We start from the raw sequence: 22,704 nt of genomic DNA on the forward strand, positions 1-22,704 counted from the left end.
ATAAGAGAAAGAAAGAGGGGGGGAAGGGAGGGAGAAGGAGGGGGAGGCTCCATCAATAGCTCAGGGAGGATCTTTTCGTCTATGCCAGTCTTCCCAGACCTTATCATGTGTTTCCAATCTGTCTTGTAATCTGGCAGTCATTTTTTCCATTAATTCTATATCCTTGATTCTGGTATATAGGTCTGTTTGAGTAGGTGGGTCCTGTCTCTTCCAGTAAAGGGCTATGAGACACCTCGCGGCTGTCGAGACATGCCGAAGCAGTTTCTTGGAGTGCTTAGGTATCTGTAGACCAGACACTCCCAGGAGGAATAATTTAGGGGCTCTAGGGACCTGTACTCCCAGCAAGCGAGTTAGTAAAAATTGCGTCTCCGTCCAAAAAGGCACTATCTTGGGGCAGGACCAGTAAATGTGATATAAAGTTCCCCTATCTCCCTGACACCGCCAGCATCTATCCGAGCTAGAAGGATAAATGGCTCGGAGAACATCTGGTGTCATATACCAAAAAAAAAATAATTTTATAGGCGTTCTCCTTGTAGAGTGTACAAAGAGAACTTTTAGCCGCCTGTGACCAAATTGTTTGCCAAGTCGCTTCTGGTATCTCCTCTCCCAGTGCTCTCTACCATCGAAGCATGTATGCATGCTTACCCTGTGTGGCAAATCAGTACGAATTTAGCACCTTGTATATATCTGAGATTAGACCTCGACTTGCTGAACCTTCCAACATCAGGTTCTCAAATGTAGTTGGAGTTGAGAATTGTAAGTTCGGGGCTAGCGATTGGGCATAGTGCCTGATCTGTAGATACCCATAAAATACCTGACGGGGTAAATCAAATTTCCGTTGGAGTTCTGTAAATGAGAGCAGTCTACGTGTACAGGGATGTACTAGATGACCAAAGTGGAATAAATTCCTTGTTGCCCATGGTGAGGACATTTGATGCGTGAGGCCTGCAGGCAGTCTGGGGTTGTAAAGGAAGGACGTAAGAAGTGATCTCTCCGAGCCCAAACCATGTGTTCTGGATAATTTACGCCAGAGAAATCGAAGAAGAAACATAGGGCCTAGAAGCCGGGCCGAGTCCACCTCCACATTTACATTCCAGAGCAAGCTATTTGTGTGTATGGGTGCCAGCCAGAGTTTTTCAATTTCAGTCCATCTATTGTAAGACCGTTGGGGAAACCAGGATGCCAAGGCCCGTAATTGGACTGCTTGGTAATATCTGTTCAAGTCGGGGAACGCCAGTCCCCCTTCTGCACGCGCCGCCATTAAAACTGATTGAGATATTCTATGCCTCCTATAGTTCCAAACAAACTTCACTAAATCCTTTTTGGAGCTTCCTCAGATCTGACCGGGGGATTGGAACGGGGAGTGTCTGGAAGAGGTACAGAAGTTTGGGAAGGATGGTCATCTTTACAGAGGCCACCCTCCCCAGAAGGGATATATGGTGGGCCTTCCACTTTTGTAGCAAATCCCTTATGGATCTATAGAGAGGAGGAAAGTTGGCTCTATATAGGGTAGTGTATGACGGGGTGATCTGCACTCCTAAGTATTTCAGGGCTGTATTTTTCCAGAGGTAGGGGAAACAGTGTTGTAAATGCTGTACCTCTGCTGGGGGGATATTAACAGGTAAGGCCTCCGATTTAGATGCATTTATTTTTTAACCAGAAAGGGAGCGGTATAGATCTAGCTCAGCATGTAAATTGGGGAGTGATATCCTAGGCTGAGTCAGGGTAAGTATAATGTCGTCTGCAAATAGTGCTAGTTTAAATTCCCTGCCCCGTACCGGGATCCCGTGTATGTTTGGGTTTTTACGAACCGCCGCCGCCAGGGGCTCGACACATAACGCAAATAATAATGGCGAGAGGGGGCATCCCTGGCGGGTTCCATTCGCGATCGAAAAAGCTGATGATAAGGCAAAGGGCGTCTTGACCTGAGAGGTGGGATTTGTGTATAAGTGTTGTATGGCCTGCAAAAAGGGGCCCCGGAACCCCATATATTTCAATGTGGCAAACAGGAACGGCCATCCAAGGCGATCAAAGACCTTTTCAGCATCTAGCCCCATGACTAATGTTTCCAAACCCTCCCTGTTAGCCATATCTATGAGATCAATAATCCGTCTCGTATTATCCCCTGCCTGATGGAGGGGGACAAAACCCACCTGATCCTTATGTATTAAGGAGGGAAGTATTAGGTTCAATCGCATCGAAAGGAGCTTAGTAAAAATGTTTAAATCAGAGTTTAGCAGTGCGATTGGCCTGTAACTTGCATCTCTTGGATCTTTGTCAGGTTTGGGGATTAATGTGAGGAATGATCTCTGCATATCTGAGGGAATAGGGGTTTGCTGAATAAAGGCATTATACAACCTACACATATGGGGCAAGAGGATTGGAAGAAATGCTTTATAGTATTCATAAGGTAGGCCTTTGGGGCCAGGGGACTTGCGTGATGGTAAGCCCTTAACGGTGGCCGTCAGTTCTTCTACCGATATCGGGGCATTAAGGGAAAATAAGTCTGACGCCTGGAGTTTAGGAATTCCACTGTCCATTAAATATTGTTGCATGCATTCAGCTAAATCAGGGGAAAGTGGGTCATGCGGGATTTCAGGGTCATTATATAGGGCCGTGTAAAATTCTCCAAAGGCCTGAGCTATTTCCTGGGGGTGTGAGAGAAGCGTATCCTTTCTATTCTTTATTTGGTGAGGGGTGGTCATGTGAGATCACTCTGAAAGTTTACGTGCTAATAGTGAGTGGGCTTTATTGCCTTTATCGTAATACATTTGCTTTAGTCTAAGGAGAGCTTTCTCTACCTGGCCTAATGCTAGATCTCGGAGTGTGGTACGCAAACAGACAATTTTTTTAAGAAGGGGTAGGGATGGCGAATTCTGTAGTTGGAGTTCTAAGGCTTTAAGATCCCTCTCCGCCTGAAGTCTGGACGCCCTCGCATCCTTCTTCATGGCCGAGGATAGTGCTATACATCGCCCCCTGAGGACCGCCTTGTGGGCCTCCCAAAGAGTGGAAAGGGAGACATCCGATGTGTCATTTTCAAGAAAATAGTTCTGCAAAGTTGTCTCGAGTTCTAATTTAGATGGGGTGTGTTGAAGAAGGAAGTTATTTAATTGCCAGTGACATGGCTTACGTATAGAAGTGCCCATCTCCAAGGACATAATCACAGGAGCGTGGTCGGACCAAGAGATGGGTAGGATCTGAGTATCCTTAGTGGCACGAAGGGTGGCATTGTTAACAAAAAAGTAATCTATGCGGGAGTGCATGCGGTGAGGGGCGGAGTAAAATGTATATTGTCTGTCCCCAGGGTGTAGAGCCCGCCATATATCAAATAGAGCATAGCGCCTAGTAAGTTGGCGAAATAGTTGTGAATCCCGTGCTACTCGGGTTTGTGGTTCAGCGGGTTTGTGGCGATCTAGACCCACCGAGTGGCATAAATTAAAGTCTCCACCGATAATCAAATATTCGTTGGGGGATTTAAATAATTGAGCTAATACTCTGGTTAAAAAGTGTATTTGGCGGTTATTAGGAGCATACAGTACACAGATAGTAACCCCCTGTTCTTGCCATTGGCCTCGTAGGATAATGTAGTGCCCATGTGGGTCTATAAGAGACTCAGTGCATTTGAAAGGGGAGACCTTTTTAAATAGGATCGCCACTCCTGCTCTTTTGCGGGGACTAAACGCCTGGTAGACCTGAGGGAAATATCTAGATGCAAAGGTGAAGGCGTCTCCTTTATTAAAATGTGTTTCCTGCAGCAGGATAACGTCCGCCCCAGACTGCCTGAGCTCCCTCATTGCAAGATGCCTCTTTTTATTTGAGTTCAGGCCATGAACATTAAGTGACATTACCTTAACCATAATTGTGGGTGTGTGTGAGCTCAACGTTACTTAGCTTATCTAGCCGCGAGGGTGTCCCAACATCCAGGGAAAAGGGGGACCCATATACAGGATATGTCCAGTTAGTTCTCCAGAGCCAGTGACGAGCCAAGGAAGGAGAGGGGGTGGGGAAGAGAAAGATAAAGGGAAGAGAGGAAGAAATAAAAAAGATATTAGTTATAAACACAACAAATAAAAGCAAACATTGCAAAGAGATCTCAAGCAGTGCGAACCGCCCAGGATCTATTAAGTTCCGGTAAGTCTCCCCGAGCAGGACCCCCAAAAAGGATCCAGGCCGGGGGGACATAGAGAACCATGTAAACAAACACAACAGTGTTCAAAAAACCTCCTATTAAATAGGAAATAAAAGGGGAACTTTAGTTAGGTAAACCTATAGGGGGACTAGTGACCAGAGAAACCACTACTGTCAAGTCTCCAATAAAAAGTGCCTGATGGACAGTAGGAATTAACAGGCTTTGGGCCTAAAAAAGGGGGGGTGCAAATATATCTAATGGGTGGGCCAGGGGAACCCAATATGGCAATTATCCATTCCTGGGCTTAGTCGACCCTCGAGGAGAGTCCCTGTCCCTGGGGCGTTTCGTTGGAGGTATCTTCTGCCAGATCACTGGTGGTGGCGTTGGTGTTTCCACTAAGTCCCAGTCCGGAAGACGAGGAACAGGGATCTCCAAAGTGTTGCAAAAGTTATCTAGATCCTCCGGGAAGCGTAACACTGCGGAATTTCCTTAATGGCGGGCTGTTAGGCTGAAAGGAAAGCCCCATCGATAAGTTATGTGGTTTTCCTGTAAAGAGGCTAGTAGAGGCTGGAGGAGTCTATGCTTTTGCAGAGTGATCCAGGAAACGTCAGGGTATAGCTGAATTGGCGCGTTTCCATGAACCACCTTCCTTGTGTCTCGAGCTTTTCGCATGATGTCTTCCTTTAAGGGGAAGGAGTGGACTCTGCATATAACATTGCGTGGTCTGGAGGCAGGCCCTTTAGGACGCAGGGCATGGTGAGCACGGTCCATCTCTATAGGTTTATTCAGGGGGTCCCCCAAAAGATTGTTGAACAAAGATTGCAAAGTTTCGTGGAGATCCTCCGGGCCCTCCGGCTCTGGTAGACCCCTAATCCGAATGTTGTTTCTACGACCCCTATTATCTAAATCTTCAATATGGCACTGCATATTCCGAAGCATTAGATGGTGATCAGCTACTTGTATTTGAGTGCGATGCACAGCAAGTTTGGTCTCCTGAATCTCCTCTTCCGCCATCTCTACTCTCTCAGATAGATGTTTAAGGTTGGCATGAATTGTTTGGATTTCTGCCTGAAAGGTGGACTTAACTTCCTCAATAAGGAGTTTAAAGTCCTCTTTAGTGGGTATGGCTTGGAGACATGCCTGCCATGTGGGGTTTTGCTGGAGTCGTGGGTCAACACCCATATATTGTTGAGGATACTGCAAAAAGGGGGGGGGTCCCTCCGTGGAGCAGGGGGGGGCTCAGCTCTCAATGCATCACAGGGCTGCATGTGGGTGTCTTGCAAGTTTCCCCATCTCAGTGAAGGAGAGGGAAGAGCTGTTACTAAGCCATCTCTGTGGGTCATATTCGGAGAGCTAGTCACTTGTGCATAGGACAATGTCTGATCTGTGCCCCTTTCTGTTATTTTGGAGATACTGTGCCGGGCCTGTCTTTGTGGCTGGGGCATGTCTGAAGCATAGTGGCGTTCCTGCAGGCGGGTACTTTCCCCAGTTTACCCTGTCAATGGGGGTCCCGAGGCCTGAGCATATTCTGGCTCCGGTAATGGGGGAAAATCTCCTGAATTCAATGAGGGAGAAGGTGACACCGCTCCTCCCGTAGACAGGGCCGGGTCTGAGGCCGTTCGCAACAACCACGGATAGGCCTCAGAGCACTGGGTGTAGCCGGCTGCTGTGAGACCTTGTACAGTGTCCCGGGAGTCATGCTGCAGCTCGTCCCGGGATGTATAGGGTTGTGATGGACTCACCCCTCCTGGGTCCTGAGAGCATGAACCGCTCCTCTCCCGATCTAGTACCAGTGTGCTCTGTGGGTATAGCAGCGGAGGAGAGTTCGGCGGCCGCGGTGGCCTCGTGGAAGGAGCGCATGGCGGCGGCGCCATCTTGTCCATCCCGTCGTCGGAGCCGGAGGGAGGTTTAAAGTACTCCCGGAGGGTCACAGAGGATCCGGAGGGTGGCACAGATGGTCCCCTGGGTTTGGAAGAGCGTGTTCTCCGATTCCCACCCATATACAGGTGCTTAAAGTCCCCTTAATAGGCCGTTAGGCTGCAGGCAAGTGGAGAGCTACAGAATCAGGCTTCCATACAGGGCAGCTTCCGGTCACGCCCCTTCAGACTGATTTCTTAATGGGAGAGTCATGCTTCATTATAACCAACTGAGTCGCTCCAATGTTGCCATGGGACAAGCTGCAATGTTTGTATCCCTTTAGAAGCAGACTGGCATTAGGAAGCGTTTCACCAAAAATGAGACTCATTTGTAGCTCAGTGTAGAGAAAATGAGCCCCTCATTCAAGCAGGAAGTTAGATATCTTATAGGAGAACTTTGTTACACCAGTTGGCAACCAGTATTATTGTTTAGAGGAGGTAGGAGCCTCAAAGCAGAACTCCAAGCAAACTTTTTTTTCTTCAAATATGTATTAGCTGTTTTCTCCTTTTAGCTTCACAGACAGTGTAGTGTTCACTAGTGTTTTAAAAACATTAATACAAGAGCATTGAAAATCTGGCAATAATCATGCCATGTATTAAACACCGGTGACACTAGCCAGGTGAACAACAGATATCAAAGTCCTCAACATTACGTAAGGTTATTAAACTACTGCAACCTATAGTGTATAAGTTATGCTTGAATCGAATATTCTAAGCTTTAACAGAAGACTCAAACATGCTGACCTCTACACATTACGTGGAAAAGGCACCAGGACCACAAACAAGCCTGTCTGCTAACTACTGTGGAAACAAAACGAACTGCACAGGGGAAAATACCAGTTTTTGCTATATGAATTGCTGTAAGTGTTAAAATGAAACACATTTTACTGCAAATAATGACCTTGAAGTTGGCATACATATTGACACTGGACCTTCATACAATATTTGTAATTTAGACAAGCTTACACAATAGTTGGAATGTCTGAGAACCAATTACTATTGCAGGCAAACCCAGTTCATCCTAATGTAGGGAAGACACATTTTAAACTTTCAGCTAAGGAGGACACAAGCTTGAGTCTCTACTCAGGAAGCACAGTGTCTTCGCTCAAGAAGGATGTAATATTTGTGGTATCCACTGTAGCCTGTAGTAATCTTAGATCCAATAGAAACAATTGTATTGCTTAAAACCAGGGACATACTAAACCTCATATGCAATTTTACTTAAATCCACAGCTTTCATACCAAGATAACCTCAACCCCAGGACCAGAGTGCTAGAAAAAGATTATGAAAAGAGTTAGTCTGCAACTCCTTGCTGCTCTTTAAAATCTTCCAAATGTATTGGTTCTCTATAAAAGACAGTGTCAGACAGCAAATGTAAATGTGTTTTAGCCTTGTGGGCCTTGTTCACTACAAATGCCATGTACAAAAATGCCACAATATATCGTTTATAAACCCCTCCTGGCAACACATGTCATCAATTTGCCAATTAATAGATAATTAGAATTACCTGGAAAGGTAAAACACCATACAATTTAATCAAAAACATAATTGGTTACATGTGTAGAGAAGGCGAAAGGAATGGCTGCACTCCCAATACAATGCAATACATTTATTTCCAGGAGATCAAAGGCAGAAAAGGGTGACGCGCTTCACATGATTAGCTTGATTCATCATAATTGGTTACATAATTAAAAAAAAAACATTAAAATCCAAAAGAGTAACAAAGCAAAAAATGAAAAGACAAAAAAATGTGTTGCTATGTATTAGTACTATCTCTATTCTCCTACTGGGCATTCTTGCTTATTTTTTCTGTTTTTTAAGTTTTTGTTTTGCCACCCTATTGAATTTTAATGTTTTTTTTTTAATATCTAACCATTTATGTTTGTGTTTTTGATTACATAGGTGTCTCTCCATGTATGGTGTTTTACCTCTCCAAGTAATTCTAATTATCTATTAATTGGCAAATAAACTACATGTGTTGCCAGGAGGGGTTTATACGCTATATATTGTGGTATTTTTTTATATTGTATATGTAGTGAACAAGGCCCACGAGGCTGAAACATGTTTACATTTTCAGTTTGACACTGTCTTTTATGGAGAACCAATAAATTCTGAAGATTTTAAGAGCAAGGATCGACGGACTATCACTTTTCATGATTGACATTGTAGCTGTGTGAGTGCCTTTCTGCACATGGCAGCTCTGGAAAATTCCCTCATTTTATAGGGTTGTAGCACCTCACCTCTGCTTTATTTTATAGAAAAAGATTATACATTTAAGAGTTGGAAAATAAGTGTAGGCCTTAATCTTGAGCTCATTAAAGAGTAGCAATGACATGAAAAGAAAGATATCTTAGAGACTTTTTATTATAAAAGATGTCCAGTTTTGGGGCCATGGAAAGTGGAAAAAGCAGAATGTCACCAGAAACTCTTAAAGGTAGATATCAATCAATTGTCCACTGTAGCCAAGGATGTTGCCAAGATGTATGCATGTATATTAGGGAATTGTAAGCCTTGATATCTACCTTTAACTGCAATATGGAATGGGCTAATCTAGGAGAGTCCCACACAATATATTAAGACTTTTTTTGGAGATCCACACTGATAATATCAAAAAAATGGGCGGATAATTTCAGGGGATGTGAATAACCAAACCATTTTTTGTATCTCTTGTGACCTATTGATCAGAGCTTCGTGCTTGGGTTTCCAGGTCTGCAGCCAATACAAGGCTCTCCTTGTTGGATATATTTATTTTATAATATGCAGAACTCCAAAAGGGTTGTGAGAGCGGCAAAGGGTATATGGGATAGCCCAGCAAACCCAGACTGTGTTAAAACAGAGCTAGGAATTTTGGCATTAAGAACAAAGTCAAAGGTTGATTTATTATAGCTGGCTTGGCTCCAACTATAATTTAAGTATATTTTTTGAGTAGACTGACCTTTTCATGTAAAGAAAACTAATATAGCTGAAGAGTATAAGGAGGAGGGTTGCCAAGGCTGTGGAGTATTTTATAGGGGATATCGCAATAAAAATCCCATTTTACAATATCTAAGCCTACGAGTCCCAGTATTAGCATTAGCAATACTATCTGTAGGGAAGAGAGTGGATTTTTCACAGTTTATGTACAGCTAACTTGCTTATAGCTTTATTGCCTTTCTCTAGACTTGTAGGGGTCAGCTGAATGTATACATTGTTACAGGCTCTGCTTGGGCATGGAAATCAAAACACTTTCTAGTGTGTCGATAGTTTTTTTTTACTTCCCAATCATCTGCAGGCACATAGTCTTTCAATTAATTAAATAATAATAGCTAAATATTATTTCATCCTGGAACACTTTCTTTAAATTACAGATTTTTAAATGCAATCATATAATCAATAAATATGAAAATCATATTTACAGAACGTATTGAACAAGGAAGGTAAAAGAGTGCAGGTATTAGAGGAGGATTATCTGTTCTAGACAAAGTCTTTAGGTACACACAGCAAAAGAAAGCATAATATTCTCCACAGCTTCAATACATTATTCAACCTTTTGTAATACTACTGTAGTAATAATACAAAAATGTAAAAAATATAAATCTATAACTAAAAGCACAAAGGGGTCAATTTACTAACGGCAAATAGGCTGCTTACTTTGCAAGAGAACTTTCCCTTAGCTTAGGGAGCAAAGTGAAGCTCTGCTGACTGTCATCATCCAATCATGGGCAAGGAAAATATGTTTTTTTAGCTACCTTGCATGTGATTGGGTATTCTTTGCAAAGTGACCTTTCCCCATATGTGCTAAGCGTGAAAATGTGAAAATTCCCCTGCAAAGTAAAATGCCCATTTGCCTTTAGTAAATCCACCCTAAAAAACGCAAAAGTCAGTCTCTGAATATAATATACATCGAAAAAAAACTGTAACAAGAGCATATAGAAATCCTAATCAAACAGCTTCAGTATTTAGTGAGACACTGATCTATAAGTATGCAGACCAGGAATTCTAATTTCACTCTTCTAATGTATGCATGTTCAGGGTCAGTGAAGTATTAAAGCCAAGGACAGGCAGACAACTAGTATTCTTAATTCAAAGACAGAAAAGGAAGACCCTATATTTCTTTTGCTGTGAGATTTCTTCAAATATCCTTGGGATTCTCTCCTATGTAGCACCAAGCACTGGCAACATTGTTCACTATACAATTAATATTATTATAACTGTTTAAGTAGCCTATATGACTGCTCATGGCTTGAAAGGATGACAGTCATGTCCACTTGAACATTAGAACCACTAGGCAAGAAGCCCTTACCTTAAACTGTTGATAGAAGGTGAAGGGTAGTAGATGTCAGTGAAAAGGTGCCCTTCATCTTCCATGCTGCTACATTGTCGGTCAGCTGCCTTTATTATATCCTGTTGCACCTTTCTCCTTTTGCCTCTCATCACTTAATACACTTAATACATGTTTTATACTGAACAGGCACAGGGTAGACAACAATGCATTGTCTGAATGATAATTGTAGGGCACTGTAGAGCCCAGTTGGGCACTGTTATAGAGAGGAGGTGGATGGGGGTTCCACATGCTTGCAATGCAGCTTCAAAATATCTATCTATCTATTGATCCAGCTATGTATCTATAATGTACTAGGTTATAATAAACTTCACTAAGACAAGTTTAGTAAGCATTAGTGTAAAGGTAAAGAAAGATCATTGATTTTATTATAATAAAGTTTCAGGTAAAAAATGAAAAGCTATCATGTGTTTAATGAATTCTGAATATTATTCTGAAATGAAAACGTAACATTATTTTAACATAACATTAAGACTAAGCAATCAGCACCAGCTGAACACCTTCACAACAAAATTAGTTATAGTACAAGATAACTCACCTGCAGAGTTTATTATTGTTCTATATGTGTAACAAGGGTTGAAAAGGACTTTCTCTGTAGCACACCTACAATTAAAGACTACTAACAAAGTCTATTTATACTCTTGCATGGAAATAAGAGCAGCTGTAAAGCAGTCACTGTACTGTGCTACATTCCAATCTAGAGAATAAGATATTCACATTTGAGGATGTTATATCACCTTATGCAACTTTGCCAAACACTACACCAAGTCTGGGCAAGGTTAATGGGGTGGTCATCTTGGACCATAAACTCTGAAAGGCCCTCTTTTTGTTGGGGAGGTTTCTTAACCCTTTCTTTTGTAAATGCACAGCAGATAATGATGCAATCACCCTGCACAAAGTCCTCGGCTATAGCAGCTTTTTTCATAGTTGCCCAGCCAAGTTAGCCATGCCATGCAAGAACTAAACTGGCACCATGTTTAGGTTCTGTATATTATGCTCCTGCCCTGGTTTCTGCAGCTGGTCTACTTTTTACCAATACTACATTACTCTAAGAGAGAGATGATGTGTTACTGATCGCAGAGGTGTTTATAGAGTTATTTGTTGGTGATTGTTTAGCCATATTGACTTTTCCTAAACTTTTTTTGAAGGCTGGCCACTTAACACATAAAGCCAAAAAGTCTATCAGTTTTTAATTGTTCCACCACAAAGAACAACCACATTTTACTACACTCACAATTTAGTTTGCCTGCTTCAGGCCCTGCATTTTAAATCCACTACATGCTCCTAGCTTCCTAACAGTCCTTCACTGTATACAGCTGAGTTCCTGTACAGTAGTCATATTGAAAGTCAACACAATCGTCTGTTATTGACTGAGGTCATGGGTAATGCAACGTTCTTTACAAAGCAGCACAGCATTGCGAAAAACATAAATAATGTTCCATATCGATGTCCTAGTATGCAAGCAGTAGCAAATGTTTCCTATGTCATGCATGTATACACATTTCAGTAACATTTATAAATGGCTTTTGAGGTTGTATAACTTGTATTTTTGATTTAGTGACCCTTTAATGTCAACATTCCTCCAAGATCTTACAGTATAAAAGGAACAATACAGCTGGGTGGTCTTCAAACAGCTAACATATGTAAGTTATTAATGTTATGTTGACAGGGCTAACATCAGTTTTGCACCTGCCCACAGCCCAGTTGAGCCTCCTTCTTTGTTTGCAATCTCACCACAGAAAAATAAAAGTACAGTTAAAAAACATGCTGGGGTACTTGCTAACTGTTAGTAACGTATTTAACGGTTTACATTGTTCATATGCATAGACCACATTTTCTGTTTCTGAACAATAAATCAATTTTAACTGTAGGCGTGCGCGTAAATAAGTAAATCATGTATGATACGTATATTGTGATGTGCTTGCAAACCATGCCAACCAATCACACAGAATCAAAATAAGCCTCCACCACTTTAGTTCACGGTGTGTGTGATTGGATGATAAGGAGATCCACTTGACACTGATTTATTTTAGTAAATAACCAAAAATGTATCACATTTTGCAGATTTAAAATATTTTATTTAAAAATCTATTGACCTCTTTTATCGTTAACATAAATAGATGCAACATAGATTCAACAAACAGCTAGGCAACCTGTATTGAAATATACAACATTTTGAAAGGGGCTTACCTTTTATGAGAATTTTCCTCAGATGCTTTGCTGCTAAAAGTCTTGTGTCTGAAAGTGAAGAGAGTTATGGAAGTTAGCTGAAGAATTGCAGTAGCCTGTATGTGAGGCTTGCTGATTTAAGCATTATCATGAGTGGTGCTGACTTGGCTATTGTATGAAAAAGTGCTTCTCCCAGGCAGCTAAATCTATCACTCGAAAGTGAGACCTTCTTGCTATATGCTGTACACTAATTGACTCCCCTACATAGCAGAGCAGAAGCTAGTGCAAGCATTGTAAATCTTCTCAACACCGTCCTTTAGAGCTGTGAGGTTTTTACCAGTCTTTCTTTTTATATGTTGCTGCTTCTATTTCTTTGTGCCAAATGAATTTGTGTTGTGTGCCTCATCTTTTTTTGTCTATTTATGATGTGTGAGTGTATACGTAAGCCATTTAGACAGTTTGTTCTCTTCAGCTTCGGTCACAATGTCTTTTCCTTCGGGGCATGTCATTCACAAATCAATTCTTCTTGATTTCTAAAATTAGACAACAGTATTTGGACTCTGTTGTTCAGCATCAGCTAACAACAAAGAAAAAAATGTCTAATAAGTATGGAGTCTATTTATGGCAGTACAAAGGATCTGCTCCATTTATTGCAAAGGAATGTGTGTGTCAGAGTGCCAGAGTGCTCTTTGCACAGATTAAAGTCACCCTTCCTAAGGCCTTTTTCACACTTATGTATACATTTGATGAACATTTGTGACACGCGCTTTAAACAGTAACCATAATATCACAGCTAAATTATCTCCTTTCTTTAATTTTCCATTCCAGCAAGATTAATTTTGAATGTTAAAGAACATTGTCATGAAGCCAGACAAATAGTGTACTAAGAGCAGCCCTTCACACAGGGATAAGATCAGTAATGAAGAAGTGTTCCTAGAATCCAAAACTCACTGTTAAAACATAGCTTTGGTTTTGGCTTCTTTTAAAGACAAGGAAGTCAATGCAGGCATATACAGACACACTGGGGTTAATTTATTAAAAACAAATAGACTGTGTAGTTTGCAAAGTGCAGTTGCCCTCTGCAGGTGCAGTTGCTCCAGAGTAAATGAGGTAAGTCTTCACTTTGCAAAGAATACCCAATCACGTGCAAGGAATATAAAAAAAAAAACAGCATTTTTGCTTGCACGTGATTGGATGAAGGAAGTCAAAAGAGTTTCTGCTCATTTACTAAGCTCTGGAGTAACTGCACTTGCAGAGAGCAACTCCCAATCTCGGGCTGGAACTCATCTACTACCTGAACCTGGCCTTGGAGGTAAACCTACTCTCCAAGAAAGAGTGTGAATACCTCATTGTGAGGGAGTATAACATACCAACTATCTGTATTATCCTGAAGATTCACAAATCACCACAAGATCCACCAGGAAGACTGATAATTTTGGCCATTAAAGAGGGAGTCCACCTGAAAAAAATTTATTAAAAGCAAATACAGCTGACTTTAATAAATGGACACTTACCTGTCCAGGAGTCCAGCGGTGTCGGCAGCCGAAGCCGAGCAATAGCTCGGCTCTCGGCTGCTGCTGCCACCATTCTCGGTGAGGGAATAAGGAAGTGAAGCGTTGCGGCTTCACTTCCCGGTTCCCTACTGCGCATGCGCGAGTCGCGCTGCGTGTCCTAAGTGGTCCCCGCTATCTCCTGGGACCCAAGTGTTTCCCAGGAGACAGCGGGGGGTGCGGGAGGGGGCGTGACTCCCGCGGGAGTCTATTCCCAGAAGTGCTGTATTAGACAGGTATCTGCACCCCACTCCTCTCTGAAAGGTGCCAATTGTGGCACCGGAGGGGGGAAGAATCAGATGAGCGGAAGTTCCACTTTTGGGTGGAACTCCGCTTTAAAGGACCTCTGTAGAAAATGGGAAAATATCTGGATACATTACTAAAAGATATGGTAACCAAACTACCTTTATATGTACAAGACAAGGAAAAGCAACATAGCGTAATCCTGCAATAAAGGATGTCAAATGCCATGCAGGCAGCTGGATCCTGGAGAAATTTCTCCAGGATCCAGCTGCCTGCATGGCATTTGACGTCCTTTATTGCAGGATTACGCTATGTTGCTTTTCCTTTTTTTTTTGGGACACTTCCTGTGAGAATAACTCCTAGCTAGGAGTATAGTATCCCCATAATCCAGGGATTGTCTGTACGTGGTGGACAGCGGGCCTACCGTACGGTTTATGAAGTGGTATATTGGTGTCTCCATCCCAAGAAAGGCCCCGACCGGGTTAAGGTCGCAAGCTTTCCTATGCTTGCCGGTTGGTAAGCGTGCATTTTTACCTATATCACAGTGGTGCGGTGAAGGATTTACCCACTCCTTACCTACATTCCTGCCTTAGACGGGGACCCCTGCCTCTGGTTCTTTACCTACCTCACCATTTGGATTTTTGATCACGGATTAGGACTGTTATCAAAATTTATATTATTTGACTATGAACTTTATTATTTATTATTTATCCTAAATATTCACTCAATGTATCACATTTGTTCACTTATACTTATATTGGCTCAATTTTAAGCCTTCAACATTCACAGCGCTGCTCTTTTTATTGATTGTCTTTAGTGTGTGTATCTCACCTGTAGCGGCTGCTTCTGCTATTCAATTTATTTGTTTGTCACGTATTAATTCAATTATTTGATTGTGTTAATTTTCTGCATATATATAGCACGGTGGTCTTTTCCCTTTTACTTATAGGAAGGAAACAGCTGCCAACACGCTCCTTGAAGCAACTAGCCACCACCCAAAGTCCCTAATCAATGGCATTCCAACTGGACAATTCTTGCGGATACGCAGAAATTGTAGCCAAGAATCGGACTACAGAACTGAAGCTACACAACTGTATGACGATTTAGGGAGAGAAAATATCCCCACAGGACACTAAGAAGATCCAAGGGGAAGGCATCAAAGAGGCCACAAACTGATCTACTACAGATGAGGGCAAATAAAGATGATCCGCAAAGAAAACAAATAGATCCAGTCAGGATTATTACCCCAAAGGGACTACAATGGGAGGCAGTCAGAAATGTGCTTACTAAACACTGGCACCTTCTGACTCAATCTCCAGCTCTTTCTGACCTTGTGGGCCCTAGACCCCTTATGGTAGGTAAGCGAGCCAGAAATCTGGTAGATGAACTTGTTAATTCTGAATTCATAAAAACCACTCCACAGAGTTGGCTTACAGACCTTCCGGAGATCAAGGGAATGTACCCTTGTGGGAAATGTAGTATCTGCAGCCTGATGGAGAGAACCAACACCTTCACCGATGAACACAGACAGAAAACATATGAAATTAGGCAATTCATAAATTGTAATACTGAAAAGTCATATATATGCTGGAATGCCCATGCCGTAAGCTATACATCAGCAAAACAAAACGCCCATTAAAGGTATGAATTGGCAAACATCTTTCAAGCATCAGAGGAAAAGATGATGAGAAGCCAATTGCCAAACACTTCCTTGACTATCACAAGGGTCAAATCAACGGCCTACTTGTAAAAGGTTTCTATGCCCTGAATCTATTAAGTAGAAAGGGAGACTTTGACACGAAACTCTGGATGAACAATTGTAGTACATTGAGTTTATTTCGATTTGTCAAGTAGAAGTAGTTTATTTAAGCTATCGCATGATGTATGTTAAAACATCCACAAGATGGCGACAGACTGAGACCCTAGAGATCTACACTGACCAACCTGTGTAAGGGTAATACAACCAATTCAAGGACTAGCTCTGCCCCCCATGTTGGATTTCATTCTGTGATTATTAGAAAGGGTATAAAATACCATCAATATGGGGGCTTTCTACCCTGAAGAAGTTCACACCCCATGTGAATGAAACGCGTTGGTGCGTTAGCCCCTGTACACCCCTAGATACTTGTCACACATATGCCTGGTTCCCCTTTCCCCCTGGAATTGTGAGGACCACTGAAGGACTGTCCAAACCCAGCCTTTGTCATGAACGAAATTCAGCACTTATCTTGTGCCTTCCTATACTAAGAAGATCCAACTGTGCCCCAAATCCCTCTTAGTAGCATGCATGTATGCAAGGATCTGCCCTACATTCACCAGGGATTTGAGCTGAGCTCCCGGATCATGGACATTCCAATGATAGCCTCGCACTCCTCAAGGCTCCCACCGCACTGGAGGTAACCAGAACTTGAGCTGAACCGCAGACATTCAAACTGTAGCCTCAAACTCTGCGAGACTCCTACCACACTGGAAGAAAACCTCACGCCACCTGCGTGCAGCACGATACCTCACGGCCACACTGAGAACCCCTCCAGCATTAAGAGACACCGCATCCAATGGTAGCCTCGCACTTCTTGAGGCTCCCACCATACCGGAATTAACCAGGAGTTTGAGCTGAGCCTGTGAACCACGGACATTCCAACGGTAGCCTCGAACTCTTCGAGGCTCCTACCGCACTGGAAGAAAACCTCACGCCACCTACATGCAGCACGGTACCTCATGGCTATACCAGCATTGAGAGACACAGCATCTACCGCTCTGACAGAAAGCCATATTGCTCCTGGATACCATACAACCCCATCCCTTGAACAGGGAAGGCTATCTCTCAATCTACTTACCGTGAGTAATACACATCACCCCACTCCTGGAGAATTGTCACATAATGATTAATTGACTCCTATTCAAGGGAACATATGGCTGAAAACTAACAATTTAACAATACTGACTTTCCAGCCTTGCATACTTTCCCATCAATAGCTGGGGGGGGGGGGGGGTTGGGGCTGATTTACCAAAGGCATGTAGGCTAATTTTCACTTTGCAAGCGAGTTTTCCCTTAGCCTGGTGAATGAAGTGCTGACATCATCCAATCATGTGCAAGCAAAAATACTGTTTTTATTACACTTACATGTAATTGGGGATTCTTTGCAAAGTACATTTTTGCCACTTTCCCTTGCAAAGTGAACATACTATTTCCCATTAGTTAATCTAACTCTATTTATGTCCCTACTTGCAAAAACAAATATTTCCCTTTTTTTTTCCTATAAGGCCGGCCACAGACGGAGCAAATTTCTTTCCTGCAACCAGGAGTTGCAGGAAAGATATTAGCTTGATTCATCCATCAACACAGATAGTGTTAACAGGGAAATCCCTCCCATCTAGCCTTTTTGTTCTCCCAGAGGGAAAGCCATCCCTGCCAGGAGAACATAGTGATTATTGCTAGTGGCTAGCGATAATTGCATGTAAAATGTGATAGGGTGTTTGTACCCAATAGTTGATTGATCAATCAACTTCGGTACATTCAGCCTACCCATACATGGTTCAAATCTAGGCCAGTTCCAGCTGAACCGGGCGAGATTTGAACCGTCTATGGCAAGCTTAAATATTTTTTTATATACTGCTTGTAGACACTGCCTTACAGATGATCAGTATGGAGCTTTATCATTGGCTGCCCAACGCCAAAGAAGGAAGATGACGAAGAAGAAGATGGCAGTGGCAGGGAAGCTGACTGAAAGACTTGCTCAGAGATAGCCCCATTAGTAGAACAATCACTAATTTACATCATAAACCACAATAAATGTAGATTCACAACTTTATGATCCTGCATATACCAAATAATAAGGGACTTAAAAAGGTGTTCCTAGTTTACTTGTTGAGTGGGTTAGAAAAAAAGATACACATACATAGGATCATATTTGTATATCATCCTAGTGCTTCAACACAAGCATGCAATGTTCTGACTATGTTTGGAGTGAAAGTTTTAGAGCCAAATTTTGGAAGGAAAATTTTACCCAAATATACTAAGTCTCTCTGTGTACACAGCAGAAATAACATGATATCACAATGATTGATGTCTTTTTCTCAAGGCAGACAAATGCAACTACAAAGTTCACAACTACTAGTAATTATTCTAACCATCAGATACAATGGTTCTTTAACAACTTGCTTACTGGGCACTTCAACCCCCCTCCTGCCCAGACCAATTTTGAGCTTTCAGCGCTGTCACACTTTGAATGACAATTGCGCGGTCATACAACACTGTACCCAAATGAAATTTTTATCATTTTTTTCCCACAAATAGAGCTTTCTTTTGGTGGTATTTGATCACATCTGGGATTTTTATTTTTTGCTAAACAAACAAAAAAAGATGGAAATTTTTGAAAAAAAAAAAAATCATGTTTAATAGTTTGTTATAAAATTTTGCAAACAGGTAATTTTTCTCCTTCATTGATATGCGCTGATGAGGTGGCACTGGTGGGCACTGATAGGCTGCACTGATGGGCACGGATAGGCACAGATAAGGCGGCACTGATAGGCACAGTTAAGGCGGCACTGATGGGGACAGATAAGGCGGCACTGATGGGGACAGATAAGGCGGCACTGATGGCCACGGATGGGTGGCACGGATGGGTGGCACGGATGGGTGGCACAGATGGGTGGCACAGATGGGTGGCACGGATGGGTGGCATGGATGGGTGGCACGGATGGGTGGCACAAATGGGTGGCACGGATGGGTGGCACGGATAGGTACCACTGATGGGGGGGCACTGATGGGTGGCACTGATGGGCACTTATGGGCACTGGTAGGTGACACTGATGGGCACTGATAGGTTGCACTGATGTGGGTGTTGATGGGTGGCACTGATGTGGGTGCTGATGGGTGGTACTGATGGGTGGCACTGTGGGCACTGATGGGTGGCACTGTGGGCACTGATGGGTGGCACTGTGGGCACTGATGGGTAGCACTGTGGGCACTGATGGGTAGCACTGTGGGCACTGATGGGTGGCGCTGATTGTTGGCACTGTGGGCACTGATGGGTGACGCTGGTGGGCACTGGTAGGCAGCACTGCTGCCTATTGCCTTGTGTCAGAAGATCGCCGTGATCGGGACTGATGTCCCGATCACGGCCGCCGGTGATCGGGTTTTTTTTTTCCTCCTCGCGCTGTCAGCGCGAGGAGGAAAAATAGCCGATTACCGGCTCTGTTTACATCACATGATCAGCTGTCATTGGCTGACAGCTGATCATGTGGTAAGGGGTCGGGACCAACCCCTTACTCTGATCTGTGATCAGGCGAGTCTCATAGACTCGCTGATCACCGAGCGCGCCGCGCGCGCCCTGCAGGGGGCGCGCAGGCCGCTCATGCACGGGACGACGTCAATAGACGTCGTCCCGGCAATTTAGATCCGCGCTGTTGACGTCATTTTACAACGGCCCGGATCTGAAGCAGTTAAGGCTGTGTTCACATCTAAGCCGCATGCGGCTCACAGCAGGAGTGCGTTGCATCTTCATTCACCGTTTCAGATCCGATTTCATCCTGCATTTTGGGCTGAATTTGGACTTGAAACGGACCAAAAGATGCACTTTTGGATGCACAATTCGCAATGGAGCCCCTGTGGAGATGTGTGAACCAGCTCCATAGAGAGCCAGTCGCAATCTCCTGCTATGCAAACTAAACTAAAGTATTTCACTGCTCATCCTTTAGTCCGATAAGTCCAACAAGGAACAGAATGATGAAGGCTTTGTTCTTTCTTGCAATCTGGTTGTAAAAGGTGGGTTCCTTTCCCTGATAGTACGCAGAGGAGCCACATTCAAAACAGACAGATTTTTACAGAAACTCTCCTTTAAGGTTTTGAAGATTAAGGGCCAACTCCAGTCAGTACTATTTTTATTTTGAATACAGTGGGTAAGGTTTGAGGTGGAGTTGGGCTTTAGGAGCACTCTTAACAAGATACTTCACCCCAAAAAATTACAACAAAAGCATATTTAGAAATGTTTTGTAATTGCAGTCTACAAATAGATACTTATAAATAATTGTAGGCTATTGATACTTTTTATACCTTATTTTTATTTTTCTCCCCATTTTTCCCACGATGGCAATTTTCACTAGGGGAAGACTAAATTTATTTCCCTTTACTTCCTGGAACTCTGCCTAGTACTCTGGGTCTACACCATAGAACATGTGGCAGGAACTTCTCAGTATGCAGCTGTGAGGCCACGGAAACATCACCAGGGCCTCACTTAACCAGGAAGTGGATAAAAATAGTAATTCTAAATAAAAGCAAAAAACTACATAAATATAAAAGATGATTTCATATCGACACGCAGAGCTTTAATTCATCATTAGACACAATCATGATTTATCCAATACTTTACTTTTCCCATGTTACATTTAAGAGTCTAATAATCACAAAATTGTGCAACTATTTCTGCTGAAATGTAGCTTAATTACACAATACGCTATATTTTCATTTGTCAATCCTCATATATATGTATATATTGTATTTAAATAAATATATATATTGTATATATTTGTGCCTCTACCACCTCACCTCTCAACACTAATCATCAACAGTCAGTTCCAATAGTGTCCATGAGTTCTATTTCATTATTACAAAACCAGTCTAATGTGGTTGATGTGCAGTGAATTATTAGTACTACATGTCAAATTAAAACAAGTGTTTAGTATAAGAACTAGTTACTGTGTGCTATGGCAACTATGCTGGATGCAAATATACACATCTTCCTAATAACATTCAGAGATTAGACAGCAGCTAATTTCCATAGTTGCTAGTGATGAGACATGCCTTCTTGCACTAACACTGCACAGTTTCTAAAGTTGTGCTGTATGTGTAGTTTGCAGGCAGAATCGTATTGAAACTGGTGCTTGCTCAAGCTGCAAAAATAGAATCAAAAATGACTGATAATGTCTCACCTTTTCTTTGAAACTTTAGTACTTGATTACTATGTCTTGTCCCACTCATATCCTAGACATTATAGCAGTATACCACCAAAATCAGTAAAACCTGCCTAAGTCATAAATATGCCTGATTGGTTGGTATCAAACGCTTTAGGAGTGACAAGTACACAGCATGTCATTTTCTTCTAAGACTGTGCAATGACAGTAACTTTATCTCATGGGAGTAGTTCAGAGGTCTCGTCCTCCTGACCTTCTTGTATGATGGACTAGATAGTTGACCCTATGCATACATTTTTTACTTTGATTTCTTATACTATATGTGTTACATTTGCTGTCCCTGATTTAGCACTGTACCTCCAGGTTCCAAGGAGCACTATTACTGCTCACTAGGGCAATAACAGGCCAAATTACAGTCTTTTGTGAAAGAAAATATCTTGCAATACACAGTTATATACACAGTTATATTAACTGGTTACTTTTTGCATTCAATAAAAGGGTCAATTAAAATCAACAAGTTTAATCCAATGTCCTTTATACTATCCGTCTGCTGATAAAAATAAGTTGAAATGACTAATCACAATTCAAATGTCTATGGTCAGTTTTAGTCTTGGCATTTATTCAATTATTTCCTATAATTAGAGTTGCAATTTGGTGGAGAGTTTGCTGCTATATGTTAGATTTTGGCGATAATTGGTTGCAAAAGTAAAAGTGCTGAGTATTAGGTTAGTACTTTTATTAGTCAGAATACTCTCCTCTGTGATTCAGGCTGATCACAGGCTGATCAATCACAGAATACTCTCCTCTGTGATTCAGGCTGATCAGACATTGCATGTGATTCGCACCTTTTTTTTGGTCCCCACTGGAATCGGATCCCCACTGCCAACTGATCTGGGGGTGTCATTAACTTTACATTGACACCTTCAGCGGTTCGATGTCGGTGTGAACCAGTGTGCGCTTCAGTTGCGATATAGGAACCCGCACTGAATCGCAGGGTTTCCCACATCGCACGAGTATGAACCGGGACTTAGTTTGCCTTTTTCAGAGGCATTTGCATCCTGACTTCTGAGCTACATCATGCACCCCAGTCACATTACCCTTAAATGCCATTGCCCACACAAACTGGTAGATCCGCACTACTGAAAATTGTACTTTATCGGAGCACCTATAAAAGCAACATAGTAATGTTTCAGAATAAAACAGTTTTTCAAGCAGTACACAAAAGCATACATAAACCTATATCCACATTCTCATTGTGATATACAAAATTGAGAATGGCACATACAAGAAACATGTAGCACAAACGTATTCTTTTTGGATGGGGTGACATTTGGTAAAGCTTAGCTTGGAAAACAAAGAAAGGGTAAATCAGTGAGGCACAGAAATCAAGGTTTTCTGGCTAACATTCTTTTAAGCAGGGCACTTTAATATCTTAATTATCCACCATGCATGCCTGCAGGACA

General features: G+C 42.3%; 1 protein-coding gene across 4 annotated transcripts in view; it reads right to left on the bottom strand.

Annotated features, from left to right (window-relative positions):
* The window catches only part of LOC141110875 (serine/threonine-protein kinase SBK1-like), an 88,253-nt gene that overhangs the window by 58,029 nt on the left and 7,520 nt on the right, over positions 1-22,704 (bottom strand). The window contains exons 1-2 of one of the 4 annotated variants that reach the window (XM_073602579.1): positions 12,874-13,006; positions 12,558-12,605 (exon numbers count right to left, since the gene is read on the bottom strand). The gene's annotated coding sequence lies outside the window, so the exon portion shown is untranslated. Of the gene's footprint in view, positions 1-10,905; positions 10,978-12,557; positions 12,623-12,873; positions 13,007-22,704 lie in introns of those variants that run through there. The other 3 variants (XM_073602578.1, XM_073602585.1, XM_073602580.1) reach the window with 3 other exon arrangements.

The sequence above is a fragment of the Aquarana catesbeiana genome, linkage group LG10 (genome assembly GCF_042186555.1).
Source record: "Aquarana catesbeiana isolate 2022-GZ linkage group LG10, ASM4218655v1, whole genome shotgun sequence".
Taxonomy (NCBI): domain Eukaryota; kingdom Metazoa; phylum Chordata; class Amphibia; order Anura; family Ranidae; genus Aquarana; species Aquarana catesbeiana.